The sequence below is a fragment of the Tamandua tetradactyla genome, chromosome 10 (genome assembly GCF_023851605.1).
Source record: "Tamandua tetradactyla isolate mTamTet1 chromosome 10, mTamTet1.pri, whole genome shotgun sequence".
Lineage (NCBI taxonomy): Eukaryota > Metazoa > Chordata > Mammalia > Pilosa > Myrmecophagidae > Tamandua > Tamandua tetradactyla.
This window is the reverse complement of record NC_135336.1, coordinates 76,670,960-76,689,146: the sequence shown is the minus strand read 5'-3', so window position 1 is coordinate 76,689,146 and position 18,187 is coordinate 76,670,960. Positions and strand designations below refer to the sequence as shown.

General features: G+C 34.2%; 1 long non-coding RNA gene across 5 annotated transcripts in view; it reads right to left on the bottom strand.

Annotated features, from left to right (window-relative positions):
* LOC143648551 (uncharacterized) overlaps positions 1-18,187 on the bottom strand; it is a 100,911-nt gene that overhangs the window by 9,055 nt on the left and 73,669 nt on the right. For 3 of the 5 annotated variants that reach the window (XR_013158619.1, XR_013158617.1, XR_013158618.1), the window contains exon 3: positions 16,128-16,503. The exons of the other annotated variants lie outside the window; for them this stretch is intronic. This is a non-coding gene — a long non-coding RNA (uncharacterized LOC143648551). The remainder of the gene's footprint in view (positions 1-16,127; positions 16,504-18,187) is intronic. 5 annotated transcript variants of the gene reach the window in all.

Here is an 18,187-nt window from a genome sequence, read left to right as displayed (position 1 = left end):
GACTTCTATCCTCCATACATGTGAAACAATACCTTTCTGTTATTTGAAGGTATCTAGTTTGTGTGTACCTTGTTATGGAAGAACTAGGAAGCCAAGACACCCAACATCTGTTAGATGTAAAGTGCTTAAGCATCCTACGTCGAGGACACAAATGTTGGAGACTAGTGAACTAATGTCCCCCATACATTCAAAAAACATCTTCTGAAATTTTCCTTTCTAATATCTTAGAATATAGAGCAGGTGTTGAGGAAAGCTATGGTGTTAGAGGAAATGATAGGGAAGACTCAGAATATTGGTGCATGTGCCAGTATGAAACTGTTGTGTGCCCCAGAAAAGCCGTGCTCTTTAATCCTTATTCAATTTTGCCTTAGGGTGGGATCTTTTTTATTGTTTACATGAAGTTGTGACCCACTCAATTGTATGTAGTACCTTTTGATTAGGTAGTTTCCATGGAGATGTCTTTCCACCCATTAAGGTGGGGTCACTTACTGGAGCCCTTTGAGAGGGAACCATTTTGGAAAAAACTTCAGTGCTGACAGAGCCCATACAGCCAGAGACCTTTGGAGATAAGGAAAGAAAATGCTCCCAGGGAAGACAGTTGAAGTACCCTGAAGAGAAAGCTAGCAGATGTCACCATATGCTCTCCCAATTGGGAGAGTTGTCCAGAAGCCAAAGATCCCAGCAGACACCAGTCACATGCCTTTCCAGCGGACAGGTGATTCAGATAGTATCAGCCTTCCTTGAGTGAAGGTAATTCTCTTGCTGGTGCCTTAATTTGGATGCTTCACAGCCTGAGAATTGTAAACTTGCAAGTTAATAAATTCCCTTTTTAAAAGCCATTCCATTTCTGGTATATTGTATGCAGGCATCTTTAACAAACTAAAACAGTGTGTTAATTATTTCTGGATAATAACTTAGAGCAAAGACCTAGAAGATAGATGACTTCAATCTGCAAGCAGAGATAGAATGGGACACAATTTAGCCTTTTAGTTTAAGCCCATGATTTTAGATGACTTCAATGGGGAGAGGGCACAGCAGTATGGTGACTAACCATTCCAACTCGCCTGTATCTGGGGGGCTACCTGGGAGGCAGATCTTTTAGTTTTAAAACTAGGACAGTACCAGGCAAACTTGAGTTGAGGTGAGGGGTGGTATTGGTCACCTTCTTGGGTAGAAATAAGACACCAGTATATAAATATGGATCTTCAAGCTTAAAAAGAATGCCTAGTTGATAGTGAGTATTAAAAATGGAATTAATAAAAGCCAGTAATCTAAATGTCAAAGAAATCATAAGAAATTCCTGGAGAATTCCCAGGGCTGCTAAGTTCTTTAAAAGATTCTCTTCATTGCTCACTTCAAATAGAGCAACGGAAGATAATAGACATGGAAGAAGTTCTCAATGGTACAGCCAAGAACCACAGAGGACAATGAACAAAGGTCTTCTGTATCAAAGAGCAGAATTCAAGCCAGCCAGATGGATTAAACAAGGGACCCACTTCCCTTCCTGCCCAGCAGAGTATGCTAATGTTTATAGGACATATTTTTAATGGCTTCTGTTCATTTCACACTCAACTTTTCTGAATTTAAGGGTTTTCAAAAATATCTTTATTTCTATTTCTTTTTTAATACTCCAATATTGTGTGCTGACTGTACTGGGGAGTAGGACATGTAAAATATGTTTTTTTATTTTATTGGCTAGTGAACTATGAGCTACATGCAGGAACTCTTGGATGGTGAACTGGTAGCATATGGGCATTTGGGTTGCCTAACTTGGGGAAAAATTTAGCTGTATATGAAGAAACCTGGATGTGCATGGATATTTGAGTGGTTAGGGGGTGAACTGTAGCAGAGACTACCCATTGTTCTTACTTCCCTTTTCCCTTTGTTACAGAATAATAACTACTTCCATTTTCCCTTTATTACTTACATACATGGCCAACTAGGCAAATAGTACATTTTTCAGAGGCATTTGAAGCTAAAGGTCTGGATGGAATTTATGATCAACCAATGACTTATTATGCAAGAATAGAATTGAATTTGGAAAAAAAAATTTCTTGGCGAACCAGTTCTGAGTTGTTCTAGGAGCTGTTTCTGGGGAGACAGCTGGCCCAGACATACACTGTGCAGTACAGTGGCCAAAAGATACATGTGGCTGTTGAGCACTTTGAATTGCTACTGGTCTGAATTGAAATATTCTAAAAATGTGAAATACACACTGATTTCAAAGACTATAGAAAAAACATAAAATGATTTATATTTTTATACCGATAATATTTGTAAATAATATTAATAATATTAGATTTAACTAAATATATTATAAAATTAATTTTACATATTTCTTATTCTTCTTTAATGTGGCTTCTAGACAATAGAAACTTAAAGATGGTAGGTGTATTATACTTTTATTAGATAGCAATGGTCTAGCCCTTCCAAAGATTTTTTTTTCAGCCAAATTTCTTTTAAATTATATGGCCCAATTTCTTGTAAGAGATAGCTTTGCACATGCTACCTGAGAAGCAGAAAAAGACAACATTCATTTCACTTGAAGTATGGAATTTTTTTAACTTTCTTCAAATAAAAGAACTTGTAAAGAAACTCATTTTTGGTTTGAAAAATAATACCTTGAAATATTATACTAATAACATTACATTGCCTAAAATGTGAATAAAATGCATCCCTAGATGTAAAGTTAAAATATACAGTTTGCTCAACAGCATATCCGAGTTCTGAAACTCCCTGACGGGCTAAATAAATTACATAAATTAGTACTGTTAATTACTCTCCAAAGGGAAATGTCAAAATGATAGATGGATAATTTTTATTATTGAATGTTGTCTGTCAAGCATAGAATAATGAATTAGATCAATACAACCAAAGTGATTTTTTGATGAACCCAATTTTTAATCAATAGTTTTCTCTGGACCTTGCCTTCTGTCTTAGATTCTTTCCTACAATAAGCATTAAAATAAACAGCTTGTCATTCCAGCTGATTTTTAAGCCAGACTTTTAATAATATTTCAAAAAGGAAAAGGTAAACTGAAAGTAATATCCTTAGTTAACTTCATATTTATTCTATATCATTATACACAACCTCTTGTTTCTTCCCATTACATTTTGCCTTTTAAGTATAAGAAATAGATAAAATATTTGAATTTAAGTATGTCTTAACACTTCATATATTATCAGGTAACAATTTCAGTCAGTATTACCTTAATATATTTCTCATGTTTTGTGGCAAATAAATAATGATCTTTCACTTTTAAACAAAATAGATATATCAAATTCATGAATTTATAACAAGAAAATTAACTTCAGTTGAAGTAAGAATTGATACCTCTTACTCATAGTTGTGAGTTAAATCCAGATCTCTTAAACTAACAAAATATAGCTCAGAAGTTAAACCTAATATGCATCATATTAAAGTGGAAAGTAAATCAGTTCCCAGACTATAATGACAAATATGAGTATTCTATCTATATTAACAATCAATTCCAAATAATTAAGCCATTTTTAGAGTTAGGAAGAGAGAAGGCTGGCAATGGTCTATGAACTATTCTTGAACTGAAAATTATGTTACAGGATCACCTTTGTATTAAATCCCTGAGATTTTATTTGTGTGAGTGGAGGGACGTGGAAGCAAGTTAGATATTGCAACAGATGGTTAAAGAAATTTGAATATGGCATGTGACAGTGGATCAGGGGCAGAGCTCTCGCTTGCCATGCAAAAGACCCGGGTTCAATTCCCGGTGCCTGCCTGTGTAAAATAAATAAATTTGAATAAAAGAGACAGAGATTCAAGGATGAAGAAATCAAAGGAGGAAGAGTTGCAGAGTATTAGGAGGACTGAATGGTAGAAACCTCTTGTAAAAACACTCATTATCTTATATTAGCATTGTATGGGGGAAAAGAAGAACAAACAAAAATACTTAAAGGGGTAAGAACATCTTATTTTTTTATTGTGTTTTTCACATAATTCATTTTTTATAATATCCATTTATTCATTAAACTCAATTTCATTGATCATCTATTATTGAAACCCCCCCATTCTTATTGTAATAGAATTACATTAATTTTGAAAGAGTTCTTGTCTTCTAGGAGCATATATTGACTTAAAATCATAGAAATCAGCATATAAACTCAATTGCTAATTATTCATTCCCCTAGCACAATTACTCATTTTCCATTTCCCCATGCAGTTGGTTTAATCACGAGGCAGTTGGTTTTTTTTTTTCAGCCATTTTAAGATAGTGCTATCTATGTCACTAATTGTAACAGTTATTATACACTTCTGACTTGATATATGATTATTTTTTTCATTGGGGTCTCCTCTGCAATGAGACATCCTCTGCTGATTCAACTGACCCTTATCTGGTGGCACTGTTCCATGGGGAAAACTGGAAGAGGGGGGAGCCAGAACTTCCTGGGTCAGTCTCTTGTTTCTACCACAACTTACATACATGAACATTCTTAATGTATGAATATTCCATACTTGGTGTGCAATCAGTGGCTCACAATATCATCACATAGGTGTATAATCATCACCATGATCATTTCTCAGAACATTTACATCACTCCAGAAAAAGAAATAAAAGGAAAAAAGAAAGCACGCATACATACCATACCCTTTACCCCTCCCTTTCATTGACCACTAGTATTTCCCGCTACCCAATTTATTTTAACATTTGTTTCCCTTATTAATTTATTTATTTTTAATCCATATTTTTTTACTTATCTGTCCATACCATAGATAAAAGGGGCATCAGAACAAGGTTTTCACAATTACAGTCACTTTGCGAAAGCTATATCATTATACAGTTATCTTAAAGAAACACAGTTGCAGTTTCAGGCACTTCTCTCTACCCTCTTTAATATACCTTAAACTAAAAAAGGATATCTATAAAATGTGTAAGAATAACCTCCAGGATAACCGCTCGCCTCTATTTGAAATCTCTTAGCCACACTGACACTTTGTTTTGTTTCATTTCTTCTCTCTTCTCCCTTTTCATCAAGAAGGTTTTCTCAATCCCTTGATGCTGAGTCCCAGCTCATTCTAGGATTTCTGTCCCATGTTGCCAGGGAGTTTATACCCCTGGGGGTCATGTTCCACAGAGAGGGGGAGGGCAGTGAATTTGCTTCCATGTTGGCAAAGAGAGAGGCCACATCTGAGCAACAAAAGAAGTTCTCTGGGAGTGACCCTTAGGCCTAATTTTAAGTAGGCTTAGTCTATCTTTTGCATACTTCATATGAATAAACTCCACGATTGAAGGTTCAGCCTATTGATTTTGTTATCCTCACTGCTTGTGAGAATATCAGGCCTTCTCCAAATGGTGAAGTTGAATTTTTCCCCTTTCTCACCATTTCCCCAAGAGGACTTTGCAAATACATTTTTATTCACTGTTCAGATCACTCTGGGAATTTATCAAGGGATCACTCTGGACAAACCTAGAAAATCTCATGCCCCACTTAAGTTTCCATGTATTTATGGTGTTCATTAATACGCTACTTTCAACATTTGACAGCTCATCTCTTGTTCTTTCTCGGCTTAGCTTACCTTATGATATTAAGTTAAAATTTTAAACTAAATTTTAAAGTAAATTTTAACATGAAGGGTTAAATTAAAAAGATCAATTTTTAACTGAGAGAGTTTTTCCTCTTCTAAAATCAGATGCCAGTTGATGTATGTTCAGCTAATCATCAAAGTGCATTGAATGGATCCAAGTTTATATTTTCAGATTTAGAGGACTCTCCATTGCTTCTATGCATCGCTCTCCCTCTTAGCCCTGCTCCTAAACACAAAAACACACACACACAATCCAGAATACCATTCAGCCATTCTCTGAATACTAAAAAATTAAAAGATTTATGAACTCATTTTTGAAGAATGTATTTTCCTTTAGCACCTATTGCAAGAGAAGGCATTTTTAAAACATATATTTTGGATTAAAATCTACAATTGCTGACCAAATGTGAGAGATTTAAAGTCATTTTTAGAGATAGTAGGCTCAATTATTTTTAAATGAAATTATGTATGAATGAATTCATTTGAATATTTGAAAGAGTATTTCCACTAAATACTGTATGATGCTTTAGAGAAATCAAAAATTCCTTTGCCCTATTTGATCTTTTGGAGCATACTTTGTGTGGCCCACATGATTACTCAACATCCATTCTTTCTTTAGGAGAATATATCAACTCACAAGTATATGGTGGTTCTTTGATCTGATGTGACCTCTTTAAAATCTAGGAGCATGTCTGGGTTATCAGATCTGCTTTAAAATACTGCCATTCATAAGTCCAATTTAATGTTTGTTCAGATGGGAGTTACTGTATTGACTGAGGGCACACTCACAGCTCACACTGCAGCTTTGAAAATAAGTAGGGAAAGAAAGGTAGGTTCAAGCTAACGATACCATTAACTCTACCTAAGACTGTGATACAACAATAGAGCATTAGATCTAATCATGTTTTGTATCAATAACCAACCACAGAAATGAACTATCAGATATTTATCCAGAAAGGAACAGTTTAGTCTTTTAAAATTTGCTCTTCTTTTATACCTTAAAAATTATGTGTAGTGACTTTTTTATTTGAACAGGCATTTTCTCTTTTGAAAAATTAAAGCATTCCCTACACTGAAGACTAGAAATCGAGAAGAAAGATACAGCATTTGCCTGTATAATGCTGAAAGGACATCTACTAAACAGAAAATAAACTAAATCCATTCAGATAATATTTTTGTGTTATGCATATTGACTGAAGAAGACTGAAAATGTGGTCTTTTCAATGTTATATTGAATGGATCCAAGCTGTACTCATTAAATACTCAGTTAAATCTCAGGGCATTAAAGCTAGTTAGTAATTTATGGCTAGTTCAGTAAACTTTACTTCTATTCTGCATGAAGTAGAAAGCCATTTAATTTCCTAGAAAGGAAAGTTTCCCAAATTAAGATTACGAAAAAGAAGGGAAGGAAAGGAAAGAGAAAGAAAGGAAGGAAGGAAGGAAGGAAGGAAGGAAGGAAGGAAGGGAGGGAGGGGGGTAGGAAGGGAGGGAGGGAAGGAGGGAGGGAGGGAGGGAGGAAGGAAGAAAAGAGGGAAAAGCCATCCTGCAGAGTGATTTCTCTGGGAAGTAGTGTGTTACAGGGGAAAGATATGGTCTTTAGTTTCAGGAAACCTCCCAGGTCTGAATGATTACTTTGCTGCTTATTGGGAGCACAGGCTATGATAAGCCATTTTCTTTTATGCCACTCTTTATTATAGTTGAAATTTTAAGGAATAATACTTATGTAAACAGATTATTGTGAAGAACAAAAGAGACTATAGATAAAGGGCTTATAAACTATAAAATGCTATACAGTGATTCTCAACCATTATTTCTAGAAAACACAGGTATTCAGTAAGCTGAGGTGAGTTGTTACTTCACTAAAATAGCCTAAGAATAATATTTTTACAATTCTCATAAATAATCAACAGATAACAATGCTCTCAATTTTAAGTTTTTTTAAAACAATTTTAAATTGTTACCTTTACCCAAATAAATGACCAAAACTAATAGAATACTTTGAGATTGATACTTAGGACACTCTCCAACCTCCCTTTCATATTTCCAATGAATAGAAATTACAGGAACAATGTAGGAAACAGTTTACATTAGTTGACTACTTATCAACATGAGCTGAGCTGATGCAGGAATCACACGCACTTACACACAAACCTTAATATTAATATAATGTCAAAGAGAGAGCACATCAGTACAAGAAACAAAGGAATTCAGAACCAGAAATATTGAGAAGAGTTGAAATCTACAGATTCATAAAGGAAGCAGGGATGCATATAGAAGTTTGGGGTGAAATTCTGGAATATACGTAAATTCAAAAACCTGCAAGAAAGAACTTGTTTTCTGGTACTTAGTACAATGAATCTAATACTAATAGGGAGTCACTAGAATCTAGGAAAAAACTCCTCAGATCATTTCAAGAAAACAGAGTGATCAATCCCCCAAAGTAGAGAAAGTAGAAAAAAAACTGTTTGCAAAAATTCATCTCACAAAAATTAGGACGCTTGAATTCATGATACCCTAGTAGTACAGAAAATATAATGCATAAAAATCCATTTGTGATTATGATGTAACTTAGAGATTCAGATTTGTTTTTTCTACATGTTTAGTGCATTATGCCATTATAATTTATAAACTGCCCTTTCTTATATACAAGTATAACTTTTCATTGAGAGAAAACTAATATAATTTGATTAGTTGCTCAAATGTCATACCCTTACATGACACTACGATCTGTCTTTCAATAGGTTACATTCCTTCATTTGAATCTTTGCATAGCCCATAGAACAACGGGTCAGTAGATTTCAAAGGGAGCATTCTTTTCATTTGAATTTGACAAGGCTTCCTTGTGGGGCTATGTATTGCAACAGGTTCACATACCCTGACCTCCACTTAATATGAGTAGCATCTTTCAATCACTGTGAAAATCACAAATGTTCCCATATATTTCCAAATGTAGCATACTGCAATTGTACTGCCCCTAATTGAGAACCTCTGAGGCAAACATTCACAATTTTAATGTTAGTGATATTCTCAATGATAATTATTTATTATTAAATATAATTAATAAAGTACATATAATTAATAAATGAGATTATACTCAACCTGTGACTTGTAAATATATGTATATATATCAAAGACAAAATATGATAATTTAAAATTCATTTTAGATATCTGTGGAGAAATTAATAAGATAAATCTCAATCAGATGGGATGGCAACTGAAAAAATGTGAAGATTCAATAAAGGTGATGGTGAAAGGATAATTCATTAAGAGCAGTGTCTGGTTCATATTAATTCCACTTAGTTATTAGTGATTTAATTGTTCATGTATGAACACTATTACAAATGCTGCATTAATTATTTATTTATATATAAAGTCTGATATTAAACTTATTTAAAAATACATTTGGTAAGTAGTTGATGCACACCACTGTCCTGCCTCATGTCTGCTGTCCTTGCAGGGTCCCTGGGATTACTTAGATTCTTGCACAATCCATCAACTAAAAGATTACTACCAGGCCAATTAGGGCCTCTCCAGGTCTCTGTTCCAGAGCTTAGGCCATTTTCAATAATGATTAATTGCATTGCATGAGTTGTAGAATAAGATACCTGCATGCAAATCCCATTGTAGGGAGGATGTAAAGAAACTAAGAAATTTATTTATTTTCAGGCAGACTAAATCAGGGGGCTCATGTCTTTATTTTTTTGCTTCCAGGAATATCTTCTTATTCTTTAAGCTCAGTGTTTTCCATGCTATCTGTCATCTTGACAGACGCTAAAAAATCATTTGTTAAAATAAAGTACCGGTTCCAGTTTAAAAACAAATAAGAAAACTAAACACTTGCAAAGGTACAAAATAAAGTTTTCCTAACACAAGAAGCAACTTTCTCATACGGATTGATGTTAAAATATTTAACAACATCATTTGATGATTTCAATTTCATATTTCTGCATGGTGGATATGTGTCTATATTAAAGTCATAAAACTATTAGCTGACTATATATGAAAGAGCCAGAAAAAGATTGAAAGGTATAATTGCACAAAATTAAATATATCATGCATGTATTAGTTAGGTTTCTCTAGAGAAACAGAATCAACAGGAAATATTCGTAAATATAAAAAATATATATAAAAGTGTCTCATGTAACCATGGGAACATAGAGTCCAAAATCCGTAGTGCAGGTTGTGAAGCTAACGATTCCAATGGAGGGTCTGGATGAACTCCACAGGAGAGGCTTACCAGCTGAAGCAGGAAGAGAAACTGTCTCTTCTGAATCCTCCCTAAAAGGCTTCCAGTGATTAGATTAAGCATCACTCATTAAAGAAGACACTCCCCTTGGTTGATTACAAATGGAATCAGCTGTGGATGTAGCGGACGTGATCATGATTTAATTCTATGAAATGTTCTCAGAGCAAAAGTCATGCCAGGACTTGCTCAATCAGATAAACAGGTATCACCACCTGGCCCAGCTGACACATAAACTTGACCATGACAGTCCAGCCCTTGTCAACTTAGCAGCTATACTCATCACCTTAAACCATACCTAATTTCTAAATAGAAAACAATAAAAGACACATTTTTTCTCACCTAACAATACTTAAGTGTCCCGCATATAACCGGAAACACATTAAATCTCTCCAGAATAGGGCACACATCTTTGGATAAGATTCATTATTAAACTTAATATCTTACAACTTGAATAGTATAACATGAACAAAACAGCATTACAGTCCTCGTTTCTGTAACTGATCACATGGTCATAGTTCATATTTATCACTACCTTCTCCCACTACCCATTCCATGTTCCCTTTACCCTCAGTAAGCACTTCAGCTCGCTGTGGTTCTTTGCCTGGTGGGTTAACCCAAACTTTCATCCCTGAAGTTTTAGAGCCCTTGGTAGCCCTGCCTCATTGAATTGTTGCAGTTTTCCATTGATTTTAATCACAGAGCATGGTAGTTCTAAAAGATGACCTAGGTGATCTATATTCCAGGAAAACTCTTTATTACCTCCGTTGTGTAGTTGCAGTCCTATTTCCACAAAACTCTGTAAAGGTGTCAAAAATATTATCCCCCAGAGCCTGGCTTCATACAAGCAAAGCATTAGAAGAATCAAATGGTGATATTTTGATTATCTCTTTTGCCAACTCACTCCATGGATTGGCAATGTCATTCTGATTATGGGAATCAGAGTCCTTAGTGTCTTTGAGTTCAGTCAGCTTAGGAAACCATTCATCAAAACTCATTTTTAAGATTCTGTTTCTTAAGAACCACTCCTGGTACCAAGTTGTATTAGTCAGGGTTCTCTAGAGAAACAGAATCAACAGGAAATATTCATAAATATAAAATTTATAAGTGTCTCACATAACTGTGGGAATGTAGAGTCCAAAATCTACATTCTTAGTGAATTCACTATCTTAGTGAATTCCTTCCTCATCCTGCAGGGCTCTGACAACATACGAAGTGCTTTCTCAGGGTTTTGGAACCCTTTTCATCTTATTTTGGCTCTGACAATCCATGCCAGTCTTTCTCTACATTTTATTCCCACTCAGTCTCTAAAATTCCACACCAGGCCAATACTTCCTGGGGGTTCTATCCTTAACCAATCTCTGGCTCCTTCACCCCTACCAGATGGCCTTCTATAGAAAAACCTACCTTGCTCTGCTCCACCTAAGTTCTCTAGAACTGACTTGTTAAGGAAAATAAAAGAAAGAAAGAAGAAGAGCTGGATTGTGATTTTATACAATATGAATCTTTTTTTTAACTTGAAATTTAATTGTTTATATCTATTGCAATTACAAACATATTTGAACTTATTTCTGTCATGTTATTTGGGATTTTATTTACTATAATCTTTTGCCAACCCATTCCATTTTTATATTATAGTAATTATTTTTATTTTCCCAAAATTATTTCTGTTACTTTAAAAAAACATATAATTTTATCATTATAATTTAAAAAAATAGTTGAGATAAAATTTAACAAATTTAAACAATTCTTAAGTGTATTAGCTCACGAGTTTTGCTAAACAAATATATAACGTATATATATTATACATGATATATATACATTAGGGTGATTTTACTCCCTAAGGACATTTGGCAATGTCTGGAGACATATTTTTGTTGTCAATTTGAAAATGTACTAAGAAATGATGAATATGCAACTATGTGATGATATTAAGAATTACTGATTATATATGTAGAACAGAATGATTTCTAAATGTTTTGTTCGTTAATTTTTTTAACTAATAAAAAAGTTAAAAAAAAATATATATATATATAATGTAATCAATGTGCCAATCAAGACAGAGAACATGCTGATCACCCTCAGAATTTCTTTGTGTCCTTCAGTCAATCCCCATCTTCCATAGGCAATCATTGTCCTTATTTGTAGCATCATAAATATTTTGCCCACCCATTTACTTTATTTAAGTGAAATCAAATAGTATCAATCTCTTGATCCAAAAACATATGAAGTGAAAAGGCAATTCATCTTCCCCTCCAGTTCCAAACATGCAATGTGGCTACAGGTACAAATGTACTGTGATGGGCACGTGATAGCAGGAGAATGGAAAGCATACAGCAATCGCTCTTCTCTAATACTTCTAAAATTTTCCTGGCAAAATACTGCTCAATCCTCTCATTCCAGTGGTTTTTCACCTGGGGTGATTTTACTCCCTAAGGACATTTGGCAATGTCTGGAGACATATTTTTGTTGTCAAATTTGAAGGGGTGTATTGTATATAGTGAATAAGAATATTGCTAAATGTGCAGCAACATGCAGGACAACCCCTCTTAAAAAGTTTTCCAGCTCCAGATATTGATAGTGCCAAGTCTGGAAAACCCTGCGCTATTCTATGGGTAGAAAATGATTCTTTACTAGACCTTTGTTCTCTTCCTTGGGAGTGGCTCACCAACCATTTTCTTCTGGCTCTTGATTCCATGGCTCGGAATATATTTTTATTTCTCTTATATTCTTTGCTATTTCAAAAGAGGTCATTAGAAAATATATCCCTCTTGGGTACACTAAATTTTCCAGGCTACTTCTTGATGTGAAAAGCAGAAGCACTAGAATTCCTTTTATATTTTGAGATGTCTGAGTTTCTTTTAAACCACGTTGGCTGGACTTTTGATGATACAACCAATAAAGGTTTTCTACATATTTCAGTTTGGTCCACTCCACGTGTCAATATCCAAAGTCACACTAATTTATTCATAAATACATGAAAATTATAATGCATTGTCTTAATGGAGACTATTTTAAAAATGAAAGGGTGTTTAGATCATAGAAAGGTTTGGGCAAGGACACTCTCTAGAGAGAGGGAGGAGGAGATGCAGTGCCATCTTGAATGTGTTACTATACTTATAAGACTAAAAAAAAGCCCTTCATATTTTTAAAAGTTGTAAATTTCAGATAAAAAATAATTGCATAATAGTGTCATTTGTTTTTCTTAAGAGTAACTGCAAAATATTCCAGGTGCATATTATTGTTTTCTAATAGCAGTGGAGTCAATACTGTTACATAGGCAAACCATATCTCATCAAACAGGGATAGATAGTAGAGGATATCGACTAGCAGAAGAGCTTGGGGGAGTGAAATAGATTAAGTTTAATGAGAGGCTTACTACTTGTCAATAAAAGGTTTAACCTTATGCCCACATTAGTTAGACAATATTGTGCAAAATAATTTAAAGTAGATTAAATGATTTATTGACTATACAAAAGGTCTAGAAGAAGATAAACATTAGTTTTCTTCTAATGCCGAATCCTGTTGCACAGTCCTGAACATATTTCTCCATGTTTTTCCCTTTGTACAGCATAAGAAAAACAGACAACATAAAACTGAACTTTATAAAGTTAAAACTGAATTTTAATTTTAGGATAATAGACATCACAAACTCTCTAGATAGCTAGATAAATAGAGACATTTTTAAATTAGTTCCATAAGGAGCTCAAAATTTATTTTCTTGGAAATTTTGATACAATAAAAATATTTCCAAAAATATATTGAATATTGAGTATAAAATGAAAATTAAAATTGCTGTTCCTATATAATGATATAAGTTGTATAAATTCAAATGAATTATTGAAGTCAAACTGCTATAAAAAATTAACTATTTTAAGGTGAAAAATTCAGTGGCATGTCATATATTCACAGTTATGTGAAAGACTATCTCTATTTCTAGGACATTTTCATCACTACAAAAGGAAACCCGGTATCCCTTAAACAGTAGCTCCCTGTTTCTCCTCACCCCAGCCCCTGGCAACTACCAACCTGTATTCTGTCACCATTTATTTATCTATAATATATATTTCATATAAGTGGAATTATACAAATGTGACCTTTTTTCTGCTTTGTTTCATTTTAGCTTAGTATTTTTTAAGATTCACAAACACTGAAGAACATATCAGTACTACATTACTTCCATTCATTTTTATGGCTGAGTAATATTCTATAGCACATAGTGCCAATTTGAATTTACTATGTACCCCCAGAAAAGCCATGTCCTTTAATCATCATTCAATACTACTGGGGGGATCTGTTGATTGTTTCCATGGAGATATGACCCACTCAACTGTGAGTAGTAACTTTTGACTAGATGGTTTTCATGGAAATGTGTCTCCATCCATACAAGATGGTTTCCAAAGAAATGTAACTTCATCCATACAAGATTCCCTCTGAAAAGGCTTACTGGAACCCTTTAAGAGGGAACCATTTTGGAAAAACCTTTAGAACCAACAGAAACAACAGAGTACACAGTCAGAGGTCTTTGGAGATGTAGAAGGATGGTACACCAGGGGAAGCCTTATGAAATGAGGAGAGAAAGCTAGCAGACACCACCTTGTGCCTTCTAGAAGTAAGAGTCCCCAGCAGACCACAGGGGTTCCAGATAGTATTAGTCTTTCTTGAGGGAAGGTAACCTCTTATTGGTGCCTTAATTTGGATGACCATAGAACTGTAAGCACGCAACTTAAAAATTCCCTTTTGAAAAGCCATTCCATTTCTTGTACAGAGCATTCCAGCAACTTTGACAAACTAAAACAGGTTTTGCTACCAGGAATGGGGTACCACTGCAGTTTGCAAATACTAAGCATGTTGGAATGTTTTTTTTAAATGGATAAGAGGAATATATGACCAGTATCCTTATAAAAAGAAGAGATTTGGTCACACAAACAGAGACAGAGAATAATGCTATGGGAAGATGGAGAAGTCATAGTTATCGATGATGCTTCTACAACCCATGGAGCACCAAGGATTGCCAGCAAACACCAAAATTTAGAACAGGCAAAGAAGAATTACTCCTAGAATAGGTGTTAAAAACTGTCTTAACTTCCTAGAGCTGCCATAACAGAGTATCACAAACTAAATGGCTTAAACAATCAATTTTTTTTCGAACTCCTGAAAGCCAGAAGTCTGAAATAAAAGTGTCACCATGATCATGCTCTATCTGAAACCTGTAAGGGAGAATTCCAGTTTGCCTTTTGCTGGATATAGAATTCATTTACATTTTTTTTCCTCTCAGGACATTAAAAATATCACCTTACTCCCCTTTGGCCTTTGCAGTTTTAATAATTTGATTGTAATTTGTCATGGTGTGGATTTCTTTGTACTTTTCCTACTTGGTCTCACTGAGCTTCTTGAACATGTAAATTTGTGTCTTTTATCACATTTTGAAAGTCTATAGCCATTATTTATTCAAATATTCTCTCTACTCTTCTTCCCCCTATCCTTCTGAATTTTCCATATGTGATGGTGTCCAGCATATCTTTTAGGCTCTGTTTATTTTTCTTCATTCTTTTTTTTTTCTTTTTGTTCTTCTGACTGGACAATTTCAATTGAACTAGCTTCAAGTTTACACTTTCTTTCTAACAATTGTCCAATACTGCTGTTGAATACTTATATTGAGTTTTTCATTTCATTTCAGTTTTGGTACTTTTCACCTCAAGAAGTTTCTATACATTTTTTTTTAATTTGTTTATTTTTTGGCATGACCAGGCACCAGAAATCAAACCTGGGTCACTGACATGGTGGGCAAGAATTCTACCACTGAGGTACCCTCATGCTGCTCTATCTGATTTAATTCAATCATTTCACTTATTGATAATATCTAGTTGCTTGCACATTAGTTTTCTTACTTCCTTTAGCACTTTGACTTTATTTAATGTAAACTCTTTGTCTAGTAAATCCAAAGTCTCTGCTTCCTCAAGAATAGTTTCTGTTAATTTGTTCCTTGAATAGGCGATGCAGTGATTCTTTGCATGCCTTATAATTTTTTGTTGAAAACCAGATATTTCAATATTATAATGTGATAACCTGGATATTATTACTTGTTTTGGGCTGCAGCTGTTTGTTTGCAAGGAAACATTACTAAACTCACTTTATAAGTCTATATCCTTTGTCATGTATGGTTTCTGAAGTAGCTGTCACATTAGCTTAATGGTCAGTTAGTGTTTTTACAGAGATTATTTTCATACCAGGATCCAAAAAATATAAAGAGGGGGAGAGATAGAAAGAAAAAAAAAGTAAGAGAACAGAAATAGACAATACAAAGCAAAATCAGAAACTCACCTCTCCTTGTCCTTGCTGAATAGCTCCATGTTTTAGCACTCCTTCAATGCTTAGCCAGGTCACTTTTTTAACTCTGCTTTAACCTTATCTTCCTGCTTGCACTGAGCCAAGAGTTTAGCTAGAGGAAATGCTTAGGATCTTCCAAGTTCTTTTAATAACATGTGTCCTGTGCTGGGCATGTACATGGCTTTCTAAATTCCCCAGTATATACAAGCACCTTTGAATGCTCTATTTTCTCAAAGAATATCTTCAGCTTTTCCTCCCAGGCTCTAGTTCTCTATTTTACTCCTCACCTGTAATCTTTTGTACAGGTATCTGCTGATTGTCTTTCAATATTTTCAAAGAATGGCTACAACTTCTCTGCTCCAGGTGAATTCTAAGTTAGATGCATAAAAAAACAAGCAATTTGCATCAGGTAAACTCTTCAGACAGGTTAGAACAAACAAACACAATTCTTTAAGAATGAAGTCTTCTTGGCTCCCTTTGGAACCAGGAACTAAAGTCTCAAACTGGAAAGATAAAATGCCACCCTTAATACCACTGCCAAGCCAGGGGAATGTGAGATATGGGAAAGAAAAATAACCTCAGTGTTTTTCCACTATTTTCAAGTTACCTTTTCCTTGATTGAACAGTCATTTGAGGACTACAAAAAGTTGAATATTTTTTAGCATTCTGACAGAGTTGCTTCTAACAATCTCTAATTAATTTTTGAGTGTTTCTGTGAAAAGATGCATGTTTGAAGCTCCCTGCCCCACCATTTTCTTGGACATCAGTCTCTTAAGTTCGAAGTTTTTATTTGAAAACTAGACTTTCTAAAGCATCAACATTAAAGAAAACTGTCAATCCCACATCTTTTTCCTCCAATCATTACCAAAGACATTTAAAAATGGTATTGATATAGATAAATGGGATATAAAATTCAGACAACAGCATCCAAATTTTGAATGAAATTAAGATAGAAATATCCTGAGCTGGCATACCACTTCTAACAGTAAAGGTACTCCCCTAACAAACAAAGTTTACATTAGTACAGAACACATTTTGCAAGACTGCTTCCCTATTTCCCATCCTTCTAAGAATCCCCATCTGTTCTCCAAGCTTTAGCATAAGAACATTACTAGTCTGAGTTCTCAGATTTTCCGAATAGGATTAATTAAACAGAATTTGTAGAATAGAAGACCAGGCTCTGGAAACAATTTCAATTTCTAACTCTAAAGTCTTAAAATCTCAATTTCTTTTCTAACAAGGTTTGTGTGCTTGGGATTTTATCAAAGTAAAATTTACATGCACGGAATGTACAGAACTTAATTGTAATATATGTTGATTTCCGGCAAGTGCATACACTAGTGTAACCAACATAAAAATTCTATCAGCCCAAACATTTCCACATTGTTCTTTCTAGTCTACACTCACTCTTGACTTAGGTCACCTCCAATTTCTATCATCATGGATTAATTTTGTCAGTTTTTGAATTTCATCAAATGGAATCATACACTGTGTACTCTTTTGTGTTTGGTTTATTTCACTCAACATAATGATTATGAGCAATCCGTATTGTTGCATTTAGCAACAGTTCACTTTTTATTACTGAACTCTCTCATTGGATATAAACATATCTTAATGTGTCTAAATATTTTCCTGCTGATGGATGTTTATGTTTGGTTTTGTCTAATTAGTTCACATACTGTTGACATGCTTATACTATACTTCGTATACATAAAAAAAAATATTTCTGTTGGAGTGAAATCACTGGGTTTAAAGTGGTTTATATTTACTTTTAAAGAAACTGAAAAACTTTTTTCCAAAGTGATAAATCACTTACCATTTCCACAAACAATGTGTACAAATGTCATTGCTCCACATTTTTGCCAAATGTTGAATTTTAAATTTTAGTTATTGCCATTTAAATTTTAGTCATTCTAATAGGTGTGTAGCAGTATCTCACTGTGGTTTTAACTTGAATTTTTTAATGACTAATAATATTGTCATTTTTTTTTGGCATTTTGTTTTTGTCATTATCATTTGCCATTTATTCATCCTCCTATGTGAAGTGTTTATTC